The sequence below is a fragment of the Psammomys obesus genome, unplaced genomic scaffold, assembly GCF_907164565.1.
Source record: "Psammomys obesus unplaced genomic scaffold, mPsaObe1.curated_primary_1811, whole genome shotgun sequence".
Taxonomy (NCBI): domain Eukaryota; kingdom Metazoa; phylum Chordata; class Mammalia; order Rodentia; family Muridae; genus Psammomys; species Psammomys obesus.
In genome coordinates, this window is record NW_026585609.1 from 1,280,469 (window position 1) to 1,303,688 (window position 23,220).

Consider the following 23,220-nt stretch of genomic DNA (forward strand, 5'->3'; position numbering starts at 1 on the left):
ACAACTTTTGTTCTTTTTCACATCTCATTTGTACACACTCATCTCTTCACAGTCTTCATCTGCATACACTCTCAGCTGCTCACACCTCTCATTTGTACACATTCTTATGTGTACATGTCCTTCATCTACACGCTCCTCCTCATCTGTACTCATTATTTTTCTTTTACTGAAAAGATAAGAGAAAGTCTACTAGAAATATTGCACACATTCTGCTGTCTAGAGTTAAATTCAAAGTCAAACAGACAAACTTGGGTTGAGATTTAATTTCCTTGACTAATGACAGATTTGTCATTTGTTTAATAAATACAGACGATAATGTTTTTCTTTTTTCTGTAAAAGAAGAATGTTTTTAGGACCCATGGGAGCATTAAAAAATAAAAAAAGAAATGAGACACGTACATTGTCATGGATAAATATTTAAGTAAAATATAAGTATAAATTTTGATCTTAGATTCTATAGAGGACGAGCAGAAAGAAGAAGAGAAAATAAGCTCCAATGCTCCATGCACAAGCTGGAGGCAGCATGGGTCGGGGGAGGCTCAGAACCCTGCCCTAACTTTGGAGCTATTGGCAACTGTGGCTCTTGGGGAGACACATCAGTTTTCTTTGGATGTAGGTCCTGACAGGCTGCACAGTCCCGTAGGTCTAAAAAGCACACACTCTGCCAGTGCTAACTGTGTTCTGGACTCAGTGAGCTTTAAAAAGAGCTGAGAAGAAGAAAAAGTGATGGAGAGAGATGATAAGAGGAGCTGGACAGGCAGGAGTGTGACGAATGGTGTAATTAAAATACATTATATTCAGGTGTAAAATTCTCAAAACAACAATTTTTAAAACATAGTAAATTCTCATCTTTCACACACACACACACACACACACACGTACACACACACACACATGGGTGCACAAAAGTCAAAATTTAAAAATACCGGTTTAAAAGGGTGGGGCAGGAAGGTCTTGAGTCTGAGGCCAGCTGGGGTATGTTATAAGACCCTGTTTCAAGCATTCCAGAGGTTGGGGGGTGTAGCTTAGATGCAGAACATTTGTGTAGTACATAGAAGACCATGAAATTGATCCACAGCACCGAGAAAAGCAAAACAAGCAAACACATGTGGGTAAACAATGTAGGAAGTAAATCTTAGCCACCTACGAACGAGAGGGGTTTGATGAAAGGAACTTGGGTAGATTTTAAGTTACAAGACGGCTTGAGTTTATCATTAATGTCCTCAGAAACGTTTTCCTTTTTCTTTTCATGTGGCAGTTCCACTTATTGCAAAACAGGACGAAGAGAAACCATTTCACTAAGTACTATGCTGGGACCTCAGTGGGCTTTCCTGCTCCCGGATAAAGGAGGGCATGGTGCCTCATGCCTGTGATCCCAGCACTCAGGAGCCTGTCAGGAGGCCTGCAATGAATTCGAGCTCAGTTGAGGCTGCACAGTAATAGTTTGCCTTAAAAATCCAAACCCAAACAAACCAGCACCATCTCCAACAACAGCAACAACAAAATCAGAAGAATTGAATATGAAAGAAAATGATGCTTTGCTTCAAAAATGGGACCTACATAGCCCAGGCTGGCCTGGCATTCCTTGGCTCAAGTTATTCAGTTGCTTCAGGACTGTAAGAGTATACCGTACCAGAACAGGAAATGAGACAAGTTCGACTCAGTATTTTTTACTATTTAGATTTCCAGAACAGTCACTAATGAACTGTTAGTAGGGCCAGGCTTTACTAACCGCAGTGGTGTAGAGATCATCTTTACTACCTACTGCTTATTTTCCTCTCCTGTTCAACTTGACTCCTCTAGGAAAATGCATCCCACTGAAAGTTCAGCTGTCTGGGCTTCCCTGCAACTTGGTATGGTCACATTCAGGTGGCGCAGCTGCTAAGAACCAAACACTACGACACATCTGTGGAGAGCGCTTTAAAGGAGAGCTCATTCAGCTAGGAATTAAAATCTTCTCCTCTTGATTTTTATTTATTTTGGATGTCATGTCAACGATTTTGAAAAATGATGTGTTTCAAGATGATAACACATCTTGAAAAATGATGTGTTATTATAGAATAGTGAAGTAGAAAAACAAAAGGGCTTATTGCAACTCTATGATACCCATCTCTGGGGATGTTTTATTTAAAGGACATATCACTTTGTATTTAAACTTAAACAAGCTTTTTCATAAACCAGTTACTAGCAGTGGCAGAAAATTAATTATCTAAGGTAATATTTATGCTCTAGGACCTAAGAAGCTCATATTTTCAGAGGCCATGAGAAGGGAAAAAAAAATCTAGAATAAAATCAGGACCCTTTTCAACTGGGAGAAAGATGGAGGGCAGAGTGGACACCAGCCTGGTGGGTACCAAAAGAGGTCCATCACATTCTTTTATTTTGTTTTTAGAGACAGGGTTTCTCTGTATAGCCCTGCTTGTGCTGGAACTCACTTTGTAGACCAGGCTGGCCTCGAACTCAGAGATCCACTTGCCTCTGCCTCCCAAGTGCTGGGATTAAATGCATGCACCATCACACCTGGCTAGTCCATCACATTCTATGATAAAGTAATAAAAAACATCTGAATCAATAAGAAATGAAATATAGCATGAAAAACAGTTGAATGCATTCAGTGACACTGACAAATGAACAATAAAAGAAGTATGAAGATGCTAAAAGTTAAGTTCTGCATAACAGAAAATATGGTGAAAGATGTAATCAGTCTGTAACTGATTACAGTCTGTAACAGACCTCTTCTCACACAGCAGAAGCAGGGTGAACCAAATACAACATCTGAAAATGAAGATCAACTTTAGGAGTCATTTAGAACTTCTACTCAAAATTATGTATTTCCCAAGTCTTACTTTTATTTTCGATGTAGAAGAACAACCAAGTAAGGACTAAGGCATATTAATTTAAGCAGCAACTTCAGTTAACACTGGCTCTGAGGAGCATAAACTACAGATATACTAACACAAACGTTAGAAATATACCAATCTAGTCTATTTGAGAGATGCTTTCGTTTTACCTGTTTTAAAATAAGGTCTCTTCATGCATCCTAAGATGTCCTAGAACTCCCTATGTAGCCAAGACTGGGCTAATGATCCTCTTGCTTCAGCCTTCACATTCTAGGATTATAGGCACGCACCATCACACTTGGCTGGACATCACAAAACAACTGAAGGGGGAAAACCCATTCACGTGCTTCTTTTTTGTCCACAAAAACACAGTTTTTCTAGTAGCAACACTTCGGTTATAGGACTTACTTGCCAACCAAAAATTTAGTCTCAAATAAGAGCAACCTGGCAGCTATCTCCCAAAGCCGAGCATCTGAATGCTGTGGCAGGGTAAGCAGAGACTTTTATCTGCTACTGTCCAGCCCACCTCTGAGAGATGTTTGATTCGACACTATACAGGACAGCTGCTGAAATAGAAAGTGGTATGCTTATGTTAAAAAAATCACACATTCTTCTGGGTCTGATTCAAATGTATTTTGACACCAATTTTTCTATCTTGTCTTTGTAATGGAAGTTTTGGTTTCTTTAAAAGCCCAGTATTTTTTTGTAAATATGTTTTTGTTTTAAACCCAACTGCGGGATTTTAGTTTGGGCTTTAGTTTGTCCACAGCAGATAAGTGAGGGACATGGTCATTGACAGTTGGTAATGGCCTGCTTCCTGGGGCATGGAGAGGGGCGTGGTCTAGGGCTCTGCGGATATAAATATGAGAACCTAGAAAAAGAAAGTGTGGCCTGAGGTGGTGGCATGTGGAGAGTAGCAGTTTGGAGAGACCAGAGATGGATGGCGTGGTGGCTGGGAGACAGATGGAGAGAAATATTTCAACCCAGAAGCTTGGAGGAGACTGCTTATTGCACCTGCTGTTGATGAAGACTGGTATAAACCCAGAAAGAACCCTTCCACCCTAAAGAGTCTGTGACCCCTCTCCCCACTAACCTTCTCTCTCCCACCTGGGGTTGGGAGTTGGAAAGGTGAGGCTTTAAGGAACCGCAATAAGGTTTAAAAAAGAGGGCTACACCTCTTATTTGTATAATATTAATGGAATGGCTTTTTGTTACACAGCATTTCAAATTTCCTAACAGTTAGATATGAATTAATCGTACGTTCACTATTTCAATCAAAATTTGGTTGTAGACAGCAATAGAGTACGTGTGTGTGCAAACTGTTTACATGTGCAATAACACCCTGTAATTCCTAAGGTTGTGAAAGAAAAAAATCACTACATTAGGCTTTGCTTATGTTTTAATACATAAATTCTACCAAGATTTTTATAAAATATAAAGGTATTTGGTGACTGGAATGCTGTGGGATCGCTATTTGGGAAATGAACATAAACACACCAGACTGAATCTCTCTGTAACTCTAAAGAATACAAACAAATGTAGCGTTTGCTTAGCCTGGGGGCATATGTGTGAAAGGCTGGAATCAGGAGACTGCAGCAACAGGATCAGAGTTTGAGACCAGCTTGCATATATTATGAGACTCTGTTTTTCAGTGTGCCCACTGGCTTGGTTGCCAGCTGGCGGGCTTCTGTGAAGGACTGGATGGGTAGGTCTCAAATGTCCTGCTGATTGACCCTGGTGAACTCCTCACTGGTGCATCACTGGAGGCTGATGGAAACTAGGAGTTGGGGCCTACATGAAGGAATAAATCCTTGCTGGGCCACTTGCCTTTTCCTGCTTTCCCTCTCTCTTTCTGCTTCCTGGCCACCTGCAGTTGACCCAGCCCAGAGTGGAAGGTGGCCACTTGAATAGGCATACTGTGGGGGTCTCAGTGTTGTATAATTCAAGCTCCCCAAGGACAAGTGCTGAGCATTTTTCATGTACTTGTGTGCCATCAGTGTATCTCCTTTGGCAAAGCGCCTCAACGAATCTTTTGCTCATTTTAATTGGGTCGTTTGACTATCATTGCTGAGTACTGATATTTTGCAATGAAGGAATTACAGTCTGTGCAGACTCACGTTATCTGCTAGACACAGATAATAAATCAATCTTATTAACCTGTCTAAGTTAGCATTTTCTCTAATAACTAATACAAACTAATTCAGTCTTCCAGTTTCATTTTTTATAGTAGTAGAAAAAAATGGAGTTAATCCTGAACATAATTTCTTACAAGAACACTTAACAAAAAAAAAAAAGTGCTGTCCCAGAAATTAAGAACTTTTTACTACATTAATTATAAATCCTGGCCACATGTGGCTTTATATAAGCACTAGACTGAATAGTCACTAAAGATAAAGATAAGCTATTAGAAGAACAAACAGAGGAAGGACAGAAGGGAGGATAGGGCCACAAGAACAGGCAAGAGTATTAGCTACAGCCGTACAGTGTACGTCACACAACCAGACAGAAAAGTGTCTCTGAATTCCCATTTTAAACAATTCTCCCATTAAAACCAAATATTCTAATAGTGTTTTTAAAGATTTGTGTGTGTGTGTGTGTGTGTGTGTGTGTGTGTGTGTGTGTGTGTGTGTGTATGTGTGTGTGTGTGTGTGTGTGCTGGGCAGCCAGAGGCATCAGAGTCTACTAAAGCAGGAAATATAGGAAAAACATGTGCACTGGAAACCCTGGCCCTCTAGACACGCAGACTGCACTCTTAATTGCTGAGCTATCTCTTGCTCTAGATTACATGTTCCCAACAATACAGAGTATTCAGGTTACACAGTCTATAGAGACTCACTTTCTCCTTTGAACAATCCATGTGCGGGAATTCTCCTCTCAACAATCCATGTGAAGTCCAAAACTTAAGAACAATTTAACCATATTTTAAAAATAGGGGTACATGAAGTATATTGGCATGACTTCCCCCTTTAAGTTTTGGAGACATGCTTAGCAAAGGCTGCTGTCTTACTCACTATATAACTGAGGTGGGCCTTGACCTTTTGATTTTCCTGCTTCTACTTCATAAGTGCTGGGCCTACAAGTATGTACCACTTCACCCAGCTTAAGCTGTTTTATTTCCATTATTATTGTTATTTTAAATTTTACACACATTGTTTTGCCTGCATGGACATCTGTGTACCACACTTGCATCTAGTATCTTCAGAGGTAGAAGAGGATGTTGGGTGCCACAGAACTGCAGTTATACAAGGTTGCGAGCTATCATGTGGGAGCTGAGAAGTGTTCCTAGCCACTGAGATATCCCTCCAGCCCCTAGTCTGTTTTATTTTTAAGAAAGATATTTGTACATATTTGTACATAGCACATGTGAGCTCATGATACGGTCAGTGGACAGCCTCTAGTGTCAGTCCATCCTTTCCACCTTGTTGTCAGATAAGAGTTCTCTAAATTGTCTCCCACTGTGAAGGCCAGAGGAACTGGCCCACAGACGTCCCAGGGATCCTCCTGCCTTAACACGGCTGATATTACGGCTACCATCTGGCTTTTACACGCATTCTGGGTGTATGAACTCAGGTCCTCAAGCTATGTGTCAAGCACTTTACCTGCAGAGCCGTCTTTCCAACCCTCAAAGTGCCTTTAAGTAATAAGTTGTCTGTAGGTGTTCGATGCACAGTCAAAGTCATCTACTTAGGTCATCGCTAATTCAAGTTAGAACTAGAAAAAAAAGAGAGCTGAGTATGTAGCGCAGCAGTAGAGCTGTGGTGATACAAGGAAGGTAGAAGCATGAATACCAGAAGTTCAAGATTATCCCATAGCTTGAGGGCAGTCAGGGATATAAGACAATGTATCTAAAAAACAAAACAAGAGTCTGGAGATATCACTCTGAGTAGTTCAGAGCTTTTCTAGAGGACCCAGGTTCAAATCCTGGAACCCATATGGTAGTTCACAACCATCTGAAATTCCAGTGCCAGGGAATCTGACATTCTTTTCCGAACTCTATGGGGCTTGAATGCACACAGTGCATAGACAAACATACAGGCAAAACAGCCATACATACAAACTAGAAATAAATAAATCTCAAAAAAATTTCCCCCCAAATAAATACTACTTTCCCAGACTAAAATTAAGATGTCATAAAATGTTTAATTCCATATCATTTTTGAAAATATAACTATATTTTAAACATTTTATATCTTCTTATAGTTTCTTTTAGTAATATTTAGTGACGTCTTAAAAATTATAAAACATAGCTGGGTGTGGTGGTACACACTTTTGATCCCAGCACTCAGGGAGGCTGAGGCAGGCGTACTGCTGTGTCTACCAGCCTGGTCAACAAAGAGCATCTAGGACATCCAAGGCTACACAGAGAAACCCTGTCTCGAAAAAAAAAAAAAAAAAAGACATGTAGAACAAAAGAGAATAAAACAGTAAATTGATTCTGTGGTCCAGAATGATTTACTGATCCACAAAAGGAAGCAAGTGGAACAGATACACGTGACTGGATAACTCGAGGGCACTCCAGGGAACTTGAGTTCTCTGTGTATATAGCATTTGTGCTTCCTATGTATAAATTCTTGAGAGCCGGGAATCTAACTCAGTGGTAGAGCACTTGCCCAGCATGCATTAAGCCCTGGGTTCAGGCTCTGTCTGGGGATGGTAGACAAGTTATTGAAATTCCCTCCTTTCTGACTAGGGCAAAATCAATCAGACAATCTTGAAGCACATTTTCAGAGAAAATAAAAATAGTACATTTTATGGAGCTATTTCTACTGTAGAACATTTTTGGATGTGATTGCTGAGAACACAAATTTTTTAAGTAGTTAAGAATATGTTCTTTCTTGCTCCTGTTGGGTCTCAGTAAAGATCATTTCCTAAACATATCTATGTGGGTGTTTAGCACTCACCATTACTGTTCTTACCAACTGACTAGTTGGTATTTGTTAGGACCCACTTATGCTATGGCAGGAGAGACACTCAGTGGTGAGAAGTGCCTGCGCTTCCAGAAGACCTGAGTTTAGCCCTTTCATCTACACCAGGTCGCTCTCAACAGCCCGCAACTCCAGTTCAAAGGACCCCACACTCTCTTTAGCCGACCCACACACACACGTGGCATTCTTTACACAGACACCCACACACATAAATAAAAAGAATAAAAATACATGTTAAATAAAAACCCAGGGACTTCACACTTTTTGAATGGCTCAGGTTGTAAGAGCTGGGGTTTAGGCAAATTTAATTTGGTTCGACCATGTAACAAATGGAGCACACACCTCCAGCAACCCCTCCTGGCAGCCTGTCCCTTTCTGTGGGGCAGCATCTGTGGCAGCATAGCACTAAGATCAAGCCCTGACCTTTTCCAGCTCACCCCAGGTCCCAGAAAGCCCAGCTGCTTTTCAAGTCTCAAGTTTTGGAAAAAAAAAAAAAAAAAAAAAGTCTGGGCAGACTGTCATCCATTTTAGTTTACTGAAGAAACCAGTATCAACTGGTGGTCCCTTGACAATGTAGGGTGATGGGCCTTCAAACAGCATGCATCCATTAGAATGGCTATCACCTAGCTAAATGGGAGCAAGCCATGGCTTTATGTTTTTAAAAACATTCCTTTACTCATTTATTGTGTGTGTCTGTGTGGGGGCGCACATGCCAAGCTGCAGTTGAGGTGGAGGTGGGGGTTGGAGAGTCAGGGATAACTTGCAGAAGCAGTTTTTCCTTCCACTACGTGGCCTTCAAGCTTGAGCTTAGCCTGATCTTACTGGTCTCAGAATAAGCTCTTGAAGAGCAGATACATTTGTTTGGGAATAAAGACAGATAGTGTTCTTCCATCCTCTCCCAGCCAAACTCTTCTAGAGCTCACGTCAATCATTCTGTTGAAACTGCATTGTTAAAGGTCAATCAATAGTCTCATGATCAGCATAACAACGGCCTCTGATTCTCATTCTTTTGGTATCTACACAGCTTTTGACACCTGGAAATCTTTATATTCTTGGACTCTGCTAAATGCTCTTTAGCTCTGACCATGGGTCTCTGGATTGACCTTCTAAATTTTCTCATGCACTGTATTTTTTTTTTTTTTTAAGATTTATGTATTTTATTTAAAAGTGTTTTGTCTGCATGTACATATGCATGCCAGAAGAGGGCATCAGATCTCATGAGATCTCAAGGTTGTGAACTGCTCTGTGGGTACTGGGAACTCAGGGCCCCTGGAAGAACAGCCAGTGTTCTCCACTGCCAAGCCATCTCTCCAGGACCCCACACACATATTTTTCATCATACCCCTTACACACATATGCTCTGATTTAAATTCCCACCTTTTCCCTACAACAGGCTTGATGGCGGTGGCAGCAGCATTATCAAGCACAATTAAACTTTACTGAGCACAGTGTGCTGGGTCTCATATCAGGCTTTTCACATTGCACACACAAACCCTGTGTCTACCTAGTAACCCATCAGAGCCCACACATACTCCACATAAGCAACTAATCTACTGCTTTTGCAAGCTTGTTCTATTGTGCTGTAGTCTCTCATTTGTCATCTTCTCTCTCGCATAGTGGAGGGAGTGTGAGCACAGAACACAAGGGTCTAGAAAGCTTCACAAATCTCTCCTGTGGTTTTATTAATTTGCCACATGAGTTTAAAAGTCAAAATTATAACATAGAATTGAAGTATTCAGCATCTCCACTACTGATGATCACAAGCAAATACCAGCAATGTGGTTTACTTCATGCTGACAATACTGCTGTATGTTAGTTCTGCTTTGATTGTAAAATGCCATCAAAACAGAAATATGACAGTTACAATTGACAGTATTGAAAAAATCTTGGACAACAGTTTGTCAGAGAGGAAGAAAAACTAAGAGAAAAGCATCTTTTAAAAGGAATCATAGCAGGCAGACTGCAGCAGCAGCTGTAGCAGACAGACCAGGCTGGCCTCAATAGAGATCCACCTGCCTCTGCCTTGCTGGGGTTATCAGACAACTTAGGATTTACCCCAACACAACCTAACCAACTAGCCAGTTGTGGGTGCACACCTGTAACCCTTGCACTCAGGAGGCCAAGATAATTGGGATCAGTGTGGACTAAAAGGTGAAACCCCGCCTGGGAAACACAGACACACACGCATACCACATATAACGTAACTACTGGAAGGACTTTATCAGCTGGGCACCCCTCAGCACTGGCTGTACTCAAGTGTGGCAGTACTGTTCTCACAGCTCACCTCCAGCGGCGGCTGCAGTGAAAAACCTTAGGCCACCTGCTTGCTTGCTGCAAACACTGCACACTTGCCTATTGCTGCACTGACATCTCTTACAAACGCACGAGATGCTGTCTCTGGACAAGCCAACAGGTGTTTTCTGGCTCTCCTGCTCTTTCCTTTCACACTGTGAAGGAGGGAAGGTGTAAGCCTTTAGGTCTTAGCTGTACTTCAATGATCATATTGAATTTTTGTTTCTGTCGATGTTTTAAGATAGGACCTTGCTATCTAACCCAGGCTGGCCTTAAATTCATGGGGATCCTCCTGCCTCAGTCCTGGGTACTGGGATTATAGATGTAAGCCACCATGATTAATTTGCTGTATATATTCTAGAAAACTACTACAACAACAAAACAAATATAAGCTAGGCTTGGTGGTTCACACCTACAATCCTAGTTCCTATGACATATAAGCCAGGGAATTAAGTGTGTTCAAAGCCAGCCTTAGCTACCTGGCCTATTTGAGGCCATCAGGTACCACATGAGAACTTGTTACAAAATAAAACGCTCCATAAATACAGATATAATATGTACTAAAATCAGCACTATACTAACTCCTCTGATTAATTTTATTTGTAAATTGAATAATTATTGTTAAATTATAATCTGACCTTTAAAGACTCAACTTAGCCAAGAAGCCAAAATTCAGTGTATTATATTGGCTAGCTTTGAGACTGCTTTATAATGATTAAAATTTAATTTTATTTCTTTTACTTTTTAAAAATATGTATGTGTGTGTGTGTGTGCATGCATGCATACACAAGTATATGCCATGAAACATATGTGGAGGTCAGAGGACAATCTTTGGACAATTTCAAAGGACAATTTCTCCTACTTTTATGTCAGTTTTACAGAGATTGAACCTTTCTTTCTTTCTTTCTCTCTCCCTCTTTCTTTCTTTCTTTCTTTCTTTCTTTCTTTCTTTCTTTCTTTCTTTCTTTCTTTCTCTCTCTCTCTCTCTCTCTCTCGACAGGGTTTTCTTCTCTGTAGCCTTAACCACCCTGAAACTTACTCTGTACACCACACTGGCCTCAAACTCTCATCAAGCTCTGCCTACCTCTACCTCCTGAGGACTGGGATTAGGCTTTCACTGCCGCTGTCACCAGGCTCAAAAGATACTTTTAATTCTTAGCTCTTAGTAGACAGAAAATGAGGGATGTGGTGGTTACAACAGAAGGAAGCAGTGCTGGCTTTGCCAACGCTCCTGTTCTTTCCCTTAAGATTTACATTTGTTTATATGGCAGGGCTTTGGCCCTATTTTCTAAGGTTCAGTTATCTATTTCCTGGATGCACAGCTGGCTAGATATTAACTGTACTGTGCATTCTCTCTTCCCACCTCCTCCTTGCTGCGTTAGCAACTTCCTCTAAAAACAAAGGTTTCTGGTAAATTCATAAAATTGCCTTTAGTAGACAAATCATACTTTCTCACTGACCTATACATTTCAGAGATTTATCTCAAGGAAAAGGTTTACACCAAAGAAAATAAGTTTTATCTAAGATGTATCTATTTTTTTAATACACAAAGGAAAAATATCATCGTTTATGTAAGCAAGGAAAAAAAGCCCAAAGATTTGTGTCAGAGAGAACAGAGCTACCAAGATGACTTCATTCCAAGAAGACAGTGACCAATCAATTTCTTGAACTAACTCTGAACTCCCATGAAAACTCTTCTAAGCAAAATGACATCATTTGGAGGATTCTCCTGGTTTTCAGTATAGACCCCATGCTAGGATCTGTCACTTCATATCTTTGCAAAGCAGTTAATCTACTTGCTTATTTTACTTGTGTGTGTATGCAGTCTATGCTGGTAGTGCCCTGTAGGCCCCACACAAAGTTCACCACCTTGTTGCCTTAGGATCGGGCCTCACTGAATTGGAGGCTGGGTGGGCAGGAGTGGCTAGGATGACAGGCACATGCAACCATGCCTATCGCTCTAGGTGCACGCTGGGTATCTGAATTCAGGCCCCATGCTTGCAGAGCAAGCACTCTTACCCACTGAAACATCCTCTCAGCCCCCAAGTATTTTCAATTTATATTCGAAAAATGTTAAAAATCTCAGAATTTAAAAAAGATTTTGCTAGGACATGTATTTGTTTTTATTTTAGGCTTACTAAATTGTACATTCAACATCTGACATGTTACTTTTGGTTAAATATAGCTAGTAAGCCACCAAGATACCAAACTTAGTATCTATCTCCAGTCTCAGGGAAAGTAATAAGACTAACCTTTGGTGATCACATAGTGGGGTACAGCAACCATCTCACCTGGAGCTCCTAAGCAGTAAAGAGTAAGAAGTCTTGGCCCCAGATCCATTAGTATTTATTTGTACATGCTCTTCTCAGAGTAAATGAGAACTGGAGAGTACACACAGCCAATGGCTAAATGCAAGGAAAACTGCTCTTCGAGCTAGATTTCGGATATAACAGGGATGCTCGAACTCAAGGCAAGCTACAACTAAATCCAATTATCAATTTCTCAAAGAACATCAAACAAAAAGTCCCTGAAGTGAGCAAGTGGAATAGCAGGGCAACTGACAGATATTTCAATGATGAGGCAGAAGGTCTAAGATTCCAGTCAACATGGGAATAAAGGCTATTTTCCAACCACCCCGGCAGCATTCAGGATCACCAGGGAAGGAATCGTCTATCATGAGAAAGAAAAATTATTGAACACTCAAAATTGGAATAAAGGGAGGCGTCCACACATTTACTTGAAGAACTGAGGATTATGGTACATGCTGCAATTCAAATAATACAAATTACCTATATATGGTATTTTGCCTACGTGAATATCTACGTACCACGTGCACACCTGGTGTTGTTGGAGGCATCTGGAGGAACAGATGCTTAGAACCACCATGTGGTTGCTCAGAATCAGATCCAGGTCCTCTGTAAGAGCAGCCCATGAGTGCTCTTAACCATTGGGACATTTCTCCAGCCCCAGTTCAAACCATTTTAAAGGCTAGACTTCAGTGAAAATGTAGGACAGATGTAGATGTGTAAGGAAGCATGCCAACAGCTTGTCAAATGAAAATTCACTCTAGATAGGACAGATCTGAGACAGCCTCCCCCAAGCCCAGCAGTAACAGAGGGGAGGCAGGAAAATAAGATTTCTATGTGGAAGGAAAGAAAGTTCTGAATGCTTAGAAACCTAGACTTACTGCCGGCAGATCTGCAACTCACATCACCTTCGGCCACCGGCCTGTGTAACTTGAGGTAGTATCAAAAATAAAGACAAACCCGAGAGGCTACTGTCACTATTACTGCTTTTATTTTAGGTGAGTCCTCACTTTTCGTCTCTAACCTTTATTACTATTGTTACAGTGCTTGAGTGTGGGTATGTGTGGAGTTTAGAGGACAACTTTCTGAAGTCCTCTCTCTTCTTCCACCTTTCTGTGGACTGCGAGGATCAAGGTCATGGGCCAAGCTTGTGTAGCAAGCGGCATAACTGCTGGGCCACCTTGCTAGCACTGGTCCTTACTTGTTACTCTTCAGGTGACAACTCCTAAAGGAAACAGCTCACACACAAGAGAATGCTAAGAGAGACTTAATTAGACTCAAACGCACACATGTAGTGAACATTCTGTTTTCTATTTCTGTAACAAAACAACAGCTGAGAAAACATAAAAGAGATACATTTGGTTTAGTGTTTTAGAAGCAGAAAGTCACTGTTGGGACACTGACGAGGACCTCTACACAGATGAGATTACAATGGGGGAACATAATGTGGAGGAATCACATGGGAGACGGTGAGAAACTCAGGCTCTTCTTTTTACAGCAACCCAATCCTGTGCCAGAGTCCACGAAAAGCACCAAACACAGACACGGTCCAACCATTAGACCTCGCCTCTAAGAGACTCACCACCTCAACACCCCTCTACTGCCCTCAACTGTGGGGACTGAGCTCCAATTTAGCACTTGAATGGGAAATACATGTAGAGCACACTCAATTATAGCATTTAGCTTCCTGAAGGATTCATATGAAACAGTTGTTAGCAAAGACCTAGATATGAGAGTAGACGGATGTGAAGAAAACCAGAATGACCTCAAGAAAAAGAAATGATTAAACAGCTCTAAAACAAAACGAGTCCAGAGGAAACCACCAAAGAGCTACAATCAGAGAAGCTGACAAACTAAAGGGACCATCAAAACCCTGAGGCCATTCCAGACAGAAGCTGAGCTACAGATGCACTTTCTGTGTGCTTGGGAGCCATGTTGCTACTAGCTCAACTACAGTTGGCTTAGGGTAAGCAATCACATAATTCTAATGAACCTATTGTGGTGGAATGAATAAGAATGGCCCCACTGCCTCATATATTTGGACACTTAGTCATCAGAGATTGGCACTACCCAGGAGAAAATAGGAGGTAAGCCCTTGTTGGAGGAAGCCTGACACCGGGGGTGGGCTTTACGGTTTCAATAGCTCTTCCTGATGTCCACAGATCTGGATGTAGAACTCTCAACTTCTCCAGCACTATGTCCCTGCACATCACTATGCTTCTTTCCACCATGAAAATAACATATCAAACCTCTGAAACTGCGAGCCAGCCCCACTTAAATGATGTATTTTTATAAGAGTTTGGCATGGTTATGGCATCTCTTCACAGCAATACAACACTAAGACACTATCTTAAGTCATTCATACCTGAGAACTCCTTAATATATACTACTTTTATATTGAGTCTACTGAACCACCTTAAATTTGCCAAAAAGCCATATACCAGAAGAAATATACCAGAGAAAAGACAAAGTATAGGTCTCTGGGAAGACACTACTTGACACGTTCTTTGCCTGTGTCATAGCTGACCTGCCCTACCACTGAAGAGTTATACTGAGTAGCATCACTCATGGACCTCAGAATTTACTGGGTACAAATAATTACAAAGAACTGAGCCACATAACAGTAGCTAATAATCTCAGTTGGATTCTTATTTGTTTGTTTCTTTTTCAAGACAGCATCTCTCTGTGTAGCCTTAGCTGCCTTGGAACTTGCTCCATAGACCAGGCTGGTCTGGAAGTCAGAAATACACCTGCCTCTGCCTCCCACGTACTAGAATAAAGGTGTGTGCCACCACCACCTGGCTTTAGTTTGATTCTTTCTTTCTTTTCCGAGACAGGCTACATGTAGCCTTGCCTGGACTTATTTTGTAGACCAGGCTGGGCATGAACTCATAGGGATCCATCTACCTCTGCCTCCTTGAGGTCTAGGACTAAAGGTGTGCACCACCATGGTAGGCTTCAGTTTGACTGTCTTAATAGTTTTATTAGAACAGCAATCATCACAAAGACAGAGAATAACCTCTCTAGAGTTCTGGCTTTCCACCCTGCCCCCAACAGAATGAAACTAAACAAATCTGCATGTGGTTAATGCCAACCACACGTTAGCCTGTCCAGTTCGACTAAATGAGAAATTCACACTCACCTAAATGTAATTTTAGTTGACATGGCTCTTACAGTAACAGAAAAAAACATCTGGGGGGAAAAAGCTGAGGCTGGAGAGATGGCTCAATGGTTAAGCATACATTCTGCTCTCCTAGGACCTACACCACAACCATCTGCAGCTCTAGCTCCAGGGGCATTTGACACCCCTGTCATCAGTGTTGTCTGCACTCATGTGCCACACACATAAGTATAGTTAAATATAATGAAAATATTTTTTATTTTTAAATTATTTTTATTAATTACAGTTTATTCACTTTGCATCCCCCCTGTACCTCCCTTCTTCCTGCCTCCCATACCCACCCCTCCTTCTTCTCCACCTGTGTCCCTCTCCCAGTCCACTGATAAGGGAGGTCCTCCTCCCTTTCCTTCTCATTCTAGTCTATCAGGTCTCATCAGGAGTGGCTGCGTTGTCTTCCTCTGTGGCCTGGTAAGGCTGATCCCCCCTCAGGGGGAGGTGATCAAAGAGCAGGCCAATCAGTTCATGTCAGAGACAGTCCCTGTCGCCATTACTATGGAGGCCACTTGAACACTGAACTGCCATAGGCTACCTCTGTGCAGGGGTTCCAGGCCATCTCCATGAGTGATCCTTGGCTGTAGTATCAGTTTCAGAAAAGACCCCTGGGCCCAGACTTTTTGGATCTGTTGCTGTCCTTGTGGAGCTCCTGTCCTCTCCAAGTCTTACTATCTCCCACTTCTTTCATAAGATTCCCTGTACTCTGCCCAAAGTTTGGCTATGAGTCTCAGCACCTGCCTCAATATCCTGCAGGGTAGAGCCTTTCAGAGGCCCTCTGTTGTAGGCTGCTATCCTGTTCCCTGTTTTCTCCCTCCTCCAATGTCCATCCTCTTTGCCTTTCTGAATGGGGATTGAGCATCTTAGCCAGAGTCCTCCTTCCTGATTAGCTTCCTTAGGTGTACAGATTTTAAAAAAATATGGAACGCTTCACGAATTGGCATGTTGTCCTTGCGCAGGGGCCATGCTAATCTCTGTATCGTTCCAATTTTAGTATATGTGCTGAAGTGAGCACGTGAAAATAATTTTTAAAAGTAGTTTTTAAAGACAAGGTCTTGTGTGGCCCTGGATGGCCTTAAAGTTTTTATATAACTAAGGATGTTTGTAAACTCCTGATTCTCCTGCCTTCCAAGTGATGAGACTATAATACAGGCTAAACCAGAGTGAAACTTAGTCAAGTTTATTTAATGCTCCTACTGTGCAGATTACAGCAGGAGCACACAGGAGTAAAGTTGATGTGGAACCAGGACCGGAGATAATTCTACTTAGAAGGTAGATGTAGAAGGACTAAGAGTTCAAGGCCACCACTGTCTACAGTGATGTCTCAAAAGCCAAAATAAAATAAAACAAAAACAGTGCAAAATAAAGCTGGTTTAAAAAAATGAACTGTCTCTCTCTCTCTCTCTCTCTGTTTCTCTGTCTTTCTCTCTCTTGACCATATTGCTATGGAGAGATGGCGCAGTGGTTAAGAACACCTGTTCTTGCAGAGGACCTGGGCTTGATTTCTAGACTCCAATGTCAGCTCTTAATTATCCATAACTCCTGTTCCAGGAGATTCAACACTCTCTTCCTAGCCCTCAAGCACGGCTTGTATGTGGTACACAGACATATATTTGAGCAAAGTACTTATACACATAAATAAATCTAATAAAATAAAACACACTGAGTATATTGTTGTTTATGAATCAGTACGCTTGGAGGCCAGAAAGATGGCTTAGCATTTAAAAGCACTGGCTGCTCTTCAAGAGGTCCTGAGTTCAATTTCCAGTAAGCATCTATAATAAGATCTGATGCCCCTTACTGGTATGCAGGCATACATGCAGACAGAGCACTCATACATACACACTACATACATAAATAATTTTAAATAAATAATTATGCTTTTGCAAGACTGGGTTTTAAAATAAGATACGTAATATTTTTTTAATTATGAAATTAAGGTAACACTTATTTGATCAGCTCTTTTGCTACTAACACCTGTCTAAAAATAACTTTGGTTTTCTCAGATTAAAAAAATAGACATATTTCTGTTTATAGTTTAAAAAAAACCAGTGAAATGATGATATCTATATGAAATTACAGATGGCAGGAAATGGATCAGGTGTCCAGGTCTACCAGACTATAACAGCAACTTCCTTTCTTACTACAAATAACCTCTTCTGAATTTTTTTTTTTTTTTTTTTTTTTTTTTTTTTTACAGAAATAATCAATGAAAACCTTGTGTTTTTTTCCTCAAAAGACAAAATCTGGCTATCTACTGCCCAGGTTGGCCTGGAGTGCCTCTGTCTCCTGAGCACTGGTTTCCAGGCATGCCCACCACATCTGACTAAGGACTAAGAAAAACAGAAACTTGAGAGAATTATAAAAGTCTCTACTTCACCACTCTTTCACCACACAATCCTGACGTAGTATCTGTCTATGCTTCGTGGTTTTGCACAAACCATGGCTGGGGCATTGCACAACTTTAAGAAGGCAGGTTTAGCATATGGCTGGCCCTGTTAGCTAAGGCTCACCATGCACACGCCTTGCCTTGGAACTCTTCCCCAGTAGGGTGGCCTCACTCATGTCTATACTGAGCAGAGCTCCTGCTAGGATTATCAGAATGCCTGCCAAATATTTAGTGGCTTTATAGTTTTTCTTTTCAAAGAAAACTATGTTCCAGGAGAAAGTAAGTCCTTGAGCAGCATGGGAAAAGGCCACATTCTCTGTAAACGCCTTCATAGCTTGCTTTTTTCAAATGACTTGATAACAAGGCCCATTATCACTCAGGGCCCCTCAGGAGCTTCGAGCGCCGGTGAGTGTTGCAGAGGTTAAATGAGTGTCCCTTCATTGGGAGATGAACGCACTGGCTTGACTATGAACAGACCTATGCTTCCTTTAGAGCCAGGCAGCCTTTGCAATCAGCAACGTTTCACATTCCCTTCCTTGCATCTTTCCCACTGGTTCTATGTGCTTAAACAACAACAACAACAACAACAACAAAAAGCAAGTCTTTTGTTGTCTCTCTTCTACTGATGAACTGTAGTGCTCAATGAGGAGAGGCAAACAGGACTAAATACACCAATTAACTCTGACATCAACAGAGATTTACACATTTTGTTCATCTGAAATATTTAGAGAAAAAGTCAGCAAAATTCATATAAGTGGAGCTGCTTAGTGTCTCACGGCAGTGTGTTATAGTCTCGAATCCAGGCACAGCACAGGCAATAAACATAGTAGACACTTTATAGAACTTGCTATTTACACAGCAAAGTCTTACACTAAAAATAAGTGCAGACAAATGATACTTGTGATACCCAAGGTCATGAGTAGGAGTCAGTGTTGAGAAATGGGACAGATTTCCTGAGCACCTTCACCCACCTCCATGTCTAACTGCTAACCTTCTCTTTATGCATCTCCAAGCTTAAATGCACACCCACCTCCTTCCCATGTGCCGATCCTGGAAAATGGCATAGCGGGGGCAGTTCACACAATTGAGGTATTTTAGGAAAGCATCACGTAACTGCGGGGCACGTACAGCACTGAGAGTTCAGTATTCTCCCCACACATTCTTCAAAGTATCCGCTAACCCTCAAACTCCCTACCTGACATTCGGGTGTATAACACAATTTTTCCCAAGGAAAGATACATGGTAATTTTATGCTTTCTCTCAAATCTTCAAAAGCTATAGCAGTTATCCCAAGCTCGGAGGCAGAATTTGACTCTCCAGAATACCCAGAAGACTTGATTGTCAATGCTATTTATTCCAAATAGTAAAGCATAGTCTTCACTAAAAACAACAATAAAAGATTATAAATACTACCTGGTGTTTTAAGAATAAAATATGTAAAAACATATAAAAAGTATCTTTCTTTAAAGTCCATGCTAAAACATAAACACTTCATATTAAAAAAATTGAAAATCATACTTAAGATTATCGTCCTAGCAAGCAACTAAAAACAGCAAAACATTGTTCTATACTCTTCCATAGTTAATGCAATAGCTAAAAACAGAACAGATTCCAAAGCTGGATATAGAATTGTAGTACATTTAAAATGTACTGTTGTTTTCGTTTTACTTTCTAATTTTAAATGACTAGCTGTATGGTCAAGCAAATTTTTTTCTGAACCACCTAAATATGTGTACATTACTGTAAACACACTTTTATTTTCATTGAATAACTGACCTTATGCTAAACAAGTCTTGATCTATTACTTTACCAAATACAGGATAGAACTGTAAAGGCAAAAGTTGTGATTTCACTATAAAGCAAGAACAGTGAAATATGAGTTTGCAAAAAACAAGAACGCTAAACTGCCTGAACAGAAAAATCATGGTCTCTCGGCACACAATTCCACCACCACTATTCAGCACAAAGAGCAATGCTGCTGTGGAAGGCACTGGGAAGTGTTATCACAGCAGTTTGTGAGCTTGTCCCCTCAGAAATGCACTGACAGTATTTTTGAAGGATGACACTTAAGAGTGTGGAACAGTTTTCTCCAGAGCTGTGTGTACTAGCTCCATGCAGCTTCGGCTCAGCACAAAATGAGATACAGATGTAAGTAAATGCACAGACAGACAGCTTACTGAGGACAGACAAAGCAGAGTAAACCAAGCACTCACCAAAAAGTCTTTTGCTAACTATGTTGCGCTGTGCTCTTCACCTCAGGCTTCTGCTTTCCGACAGAATGAAGACACTGTGCTCTTCCTTCTGCTCTTTCCACCAGAAGCTGAAGCACACTGCAATCTTCTGGAGCAGGTCCCTCCTGTGAGCATGCTCAGTATCCAACTTAAATAACTTGGTACCTCAGCATGCCATGACCTACTTCCAAACAAACTCACAGAGCTGCACACTCAAAGATCATTAACTGTAATCACTACACACACTGCCAAGCCAACCGGCTGGATTTTAACTCTGTGATCTTGGTGCTTCATTTAACTTGACAAGTAAGAACTGCTTCTATTCTTTCATTAAATCACACCCTTATGCTTCAATATTTTTAAAGGTTTATTTTCTTTTTATTTATGTCTCTCTGTGGGTCTGTGCACATGAGTATGGGTGGCACAGGAGAGAGGCTTAGACCTCCCTGGAGCTGAAATGACAGGCATCTGTGCGCAGCAATGCTCTTATTGGCTGTGCCATCTCCAGCCTCAAGTGTCAATACTCAACTGTCAACACAATATGCCAAGATGCTGGAGTTAACTGCAATTTTAAGACATCTAATATGTGACCCTCCAAATGTAAATACAAGCATGGTAAAGCAAACCAACTAGAATCCATTTCACTTTTCACCTGTCTGTCCTCCTGCTTACCAGCAGGCAGCTCCATCAGTGAGCTAGGTGGTGCTGCTTTTCATCACTATCGCTTGCTCTTTACTTTCAGCCCTACCCACAAACAACTTGGTTGCTTCTTTAGTCTTCTCTATAGAAGTGTTTAATTTTTCCTGTGTAAATAGCAGTGAAGTGAAATGCTCATATACATTTGTGCCAATGTTTGTTTGTTAACTTCAAATTAAAGGCTATTTTTTCTAACTTACAGATTATATAATATAAATGCTGTTGCAAAACACCAGGCATGATCCAAATACTGCCAAGTGTAGAAAACAATCTTTTAAAATTTGTTTTTTTGGTGCTTGTGCCAGTGTGTGTATGTGATGTGTGTGTTTGTGTCCTCGTTCATCCGTTCATCCATCTGTCCATCTATCTGGCTGACCATCAACTCAGAAAGAGCCCCCCCCCCACCTACCTCGTGAGATTAAGAGGCTTGCTAGGCAAAATTGTATATTTTAAAGAACAAATTTATAAAAATGGCAGAACTTCCTGAGTTTATACATATGCATTTCTACTAGAACATAAACAGTTCATCGTGGTTTGCTGGGTAAGCTGTAGCAACAGCCATGGATTTTGGGATGACGGAAACTTGTTCCTGCTCCATTTCAGTCCAGTCCAGCAAAACCCAACCGCACAAATCTTTCATACCCACTTCCCATTTTCCCTCTGAGCAGACAAGCAAAAACCGAGAAGTATTTGTAGGAAGTGTCTGTAAACTTGACACGCACAAAGATGAAGGCAGCAAGCCTCTGGGTGGAGCAAAGCTAGGTCTATCAGTAAGTGGGCACAAATTAGCATATCAGCAGTTTATTTCTTCTTCACAGTCCTTCTGGTCACAAAAAGAAAAGAAAAGAAATATTTCCCTGTAATCCCAGAACTAAGAAGACAGAGGCAGGAAGATTGTGAGATTGAGCCAGTCTTGGCTATATAGCAAGTTCAAGGCCCACAAGAAGTACAAAAACAAACAAACAAAACAATAAACCTTGCATTTAACACCTAGCCTGAGGGCTGGGAGAGGACCGTAAGAGAGAAGAATATGGAACTACATTTAATTTTAACACTTTCCTAGGGAAAACTTTGTTAAGTTCAAAGAAAACTATCACAAAACATTTTCTCCAGCATTCTTACTGTCAAAGAGCTTTGGAGCTTTAGGTCTATAGGTAGCTGCAGAACATTCCATCTTTGAAGAAAAAGCCTAGGAAGAGAAAGAACAAAAGATAAAAGCAGGTACCGAGAGTCACACAACAGACTGAGAGTCTAGAGGGAGTGTAGAAAGCATTCTGATAAGGAAAATTATTTGCATTTTTATAAGGTAAAGTTCTGAAATGCCTAGATGAATGCTCAGGCTATGGATAGAAAGGACAAGGGATGACCAGCGGGAGGCTAGACAGTGGCCCAGGACATGGGGACTTGGGCAGTGACACTGCCTAAATCAACAAAGATGGTGTCAACACTAGGAAGAGAAAAAAAATAAGCTAACTTTTCTGAGAGGGAATCTGGAAGCAGGCAGCACCCTATACTCTGAGCAATGGAAAAGTTTGGTTATGTTTAAAACTACTGCAGAGTAAAAAAGTCTAAAAGAAAACACACACACACACACACACACACACACACACACACACACACATGAGAAGGTAGGGAGGACAGGTCAAGAGGAAACAGAACATAGGCAACACAGGTGCCATCCTGTTCTTTCATTTCCCTTTACATCTCTCCACACCACTTCCCTTCAGCATCAATTTCCCCCTTTTATACATTCAATGTAAGTGTTCATAGTAATTAGAGGTCCTTTGTTTCATTGTTTAAGACAGGGTTACACTATGTAGCCCAGCAGACTGTGAGTTTGTGACTGCCTGCTCAGTCTTTTGAGTAGAATTACAGATACACACTGCCATACTTTTGTTATTGTTTAATTAATCTCTGTTATGTAATCATTCTTTATTTGACTGGCTTATCCTTTTTACCAGCAAAGTCTGAAACAAACATTCTCCAAATGTTTCCCAATAAGAATGAATGCTTAAAGAATTCAACAAAGACATCATCTATTTCTCTGACAATCACATGTTCTCTGAAGACTTAAATATATCTTTTTTTTTATCTGACACTTAGCCAAGGGGTGATGCAAGGACCAAGAGTGGAAATGAGCACATGAGTTTTTTGTAGCTGTTTTGAGACAGAACCTCAGTATGCTACCCAGGCCAGGCTCATGTTCATGATTTTCCTGGGTCAGATGACAAGCATGCACTCCTACGTTTATCCTCAGTGAGTTTCTGCCTGCAGGTTTTTTTTTGTTTGTTTGTTTGTTTTTTTTTGTTTTTTGTTTTTTTTTTTTAAACTTTAGAGCAGTGTTAGGCTCCCAGTCAACCTGAGTAGAA

General features: G+C 40.9%; 1 protein-coding gene and 1 pseudogene across 7 annotated transcripts in view; both read right to left on the bottom strand.

Annotated features, from left to right (window-relative positions):
* The window catches only part of Plekha5 (pleckstrin homology domain containing A5), a 179,963-nt gene that overhangs the window by 98,539 nt on the left and 58,204 nt on the right, over positions 1 to 23,220 (bottom strand). The window lies entirely within an intron of this gene.
* On the bottom strand, positions 16,450 to 16,550 carry LOC129680443 (U6 spliceosomal RNA; annotated as a pseudogene).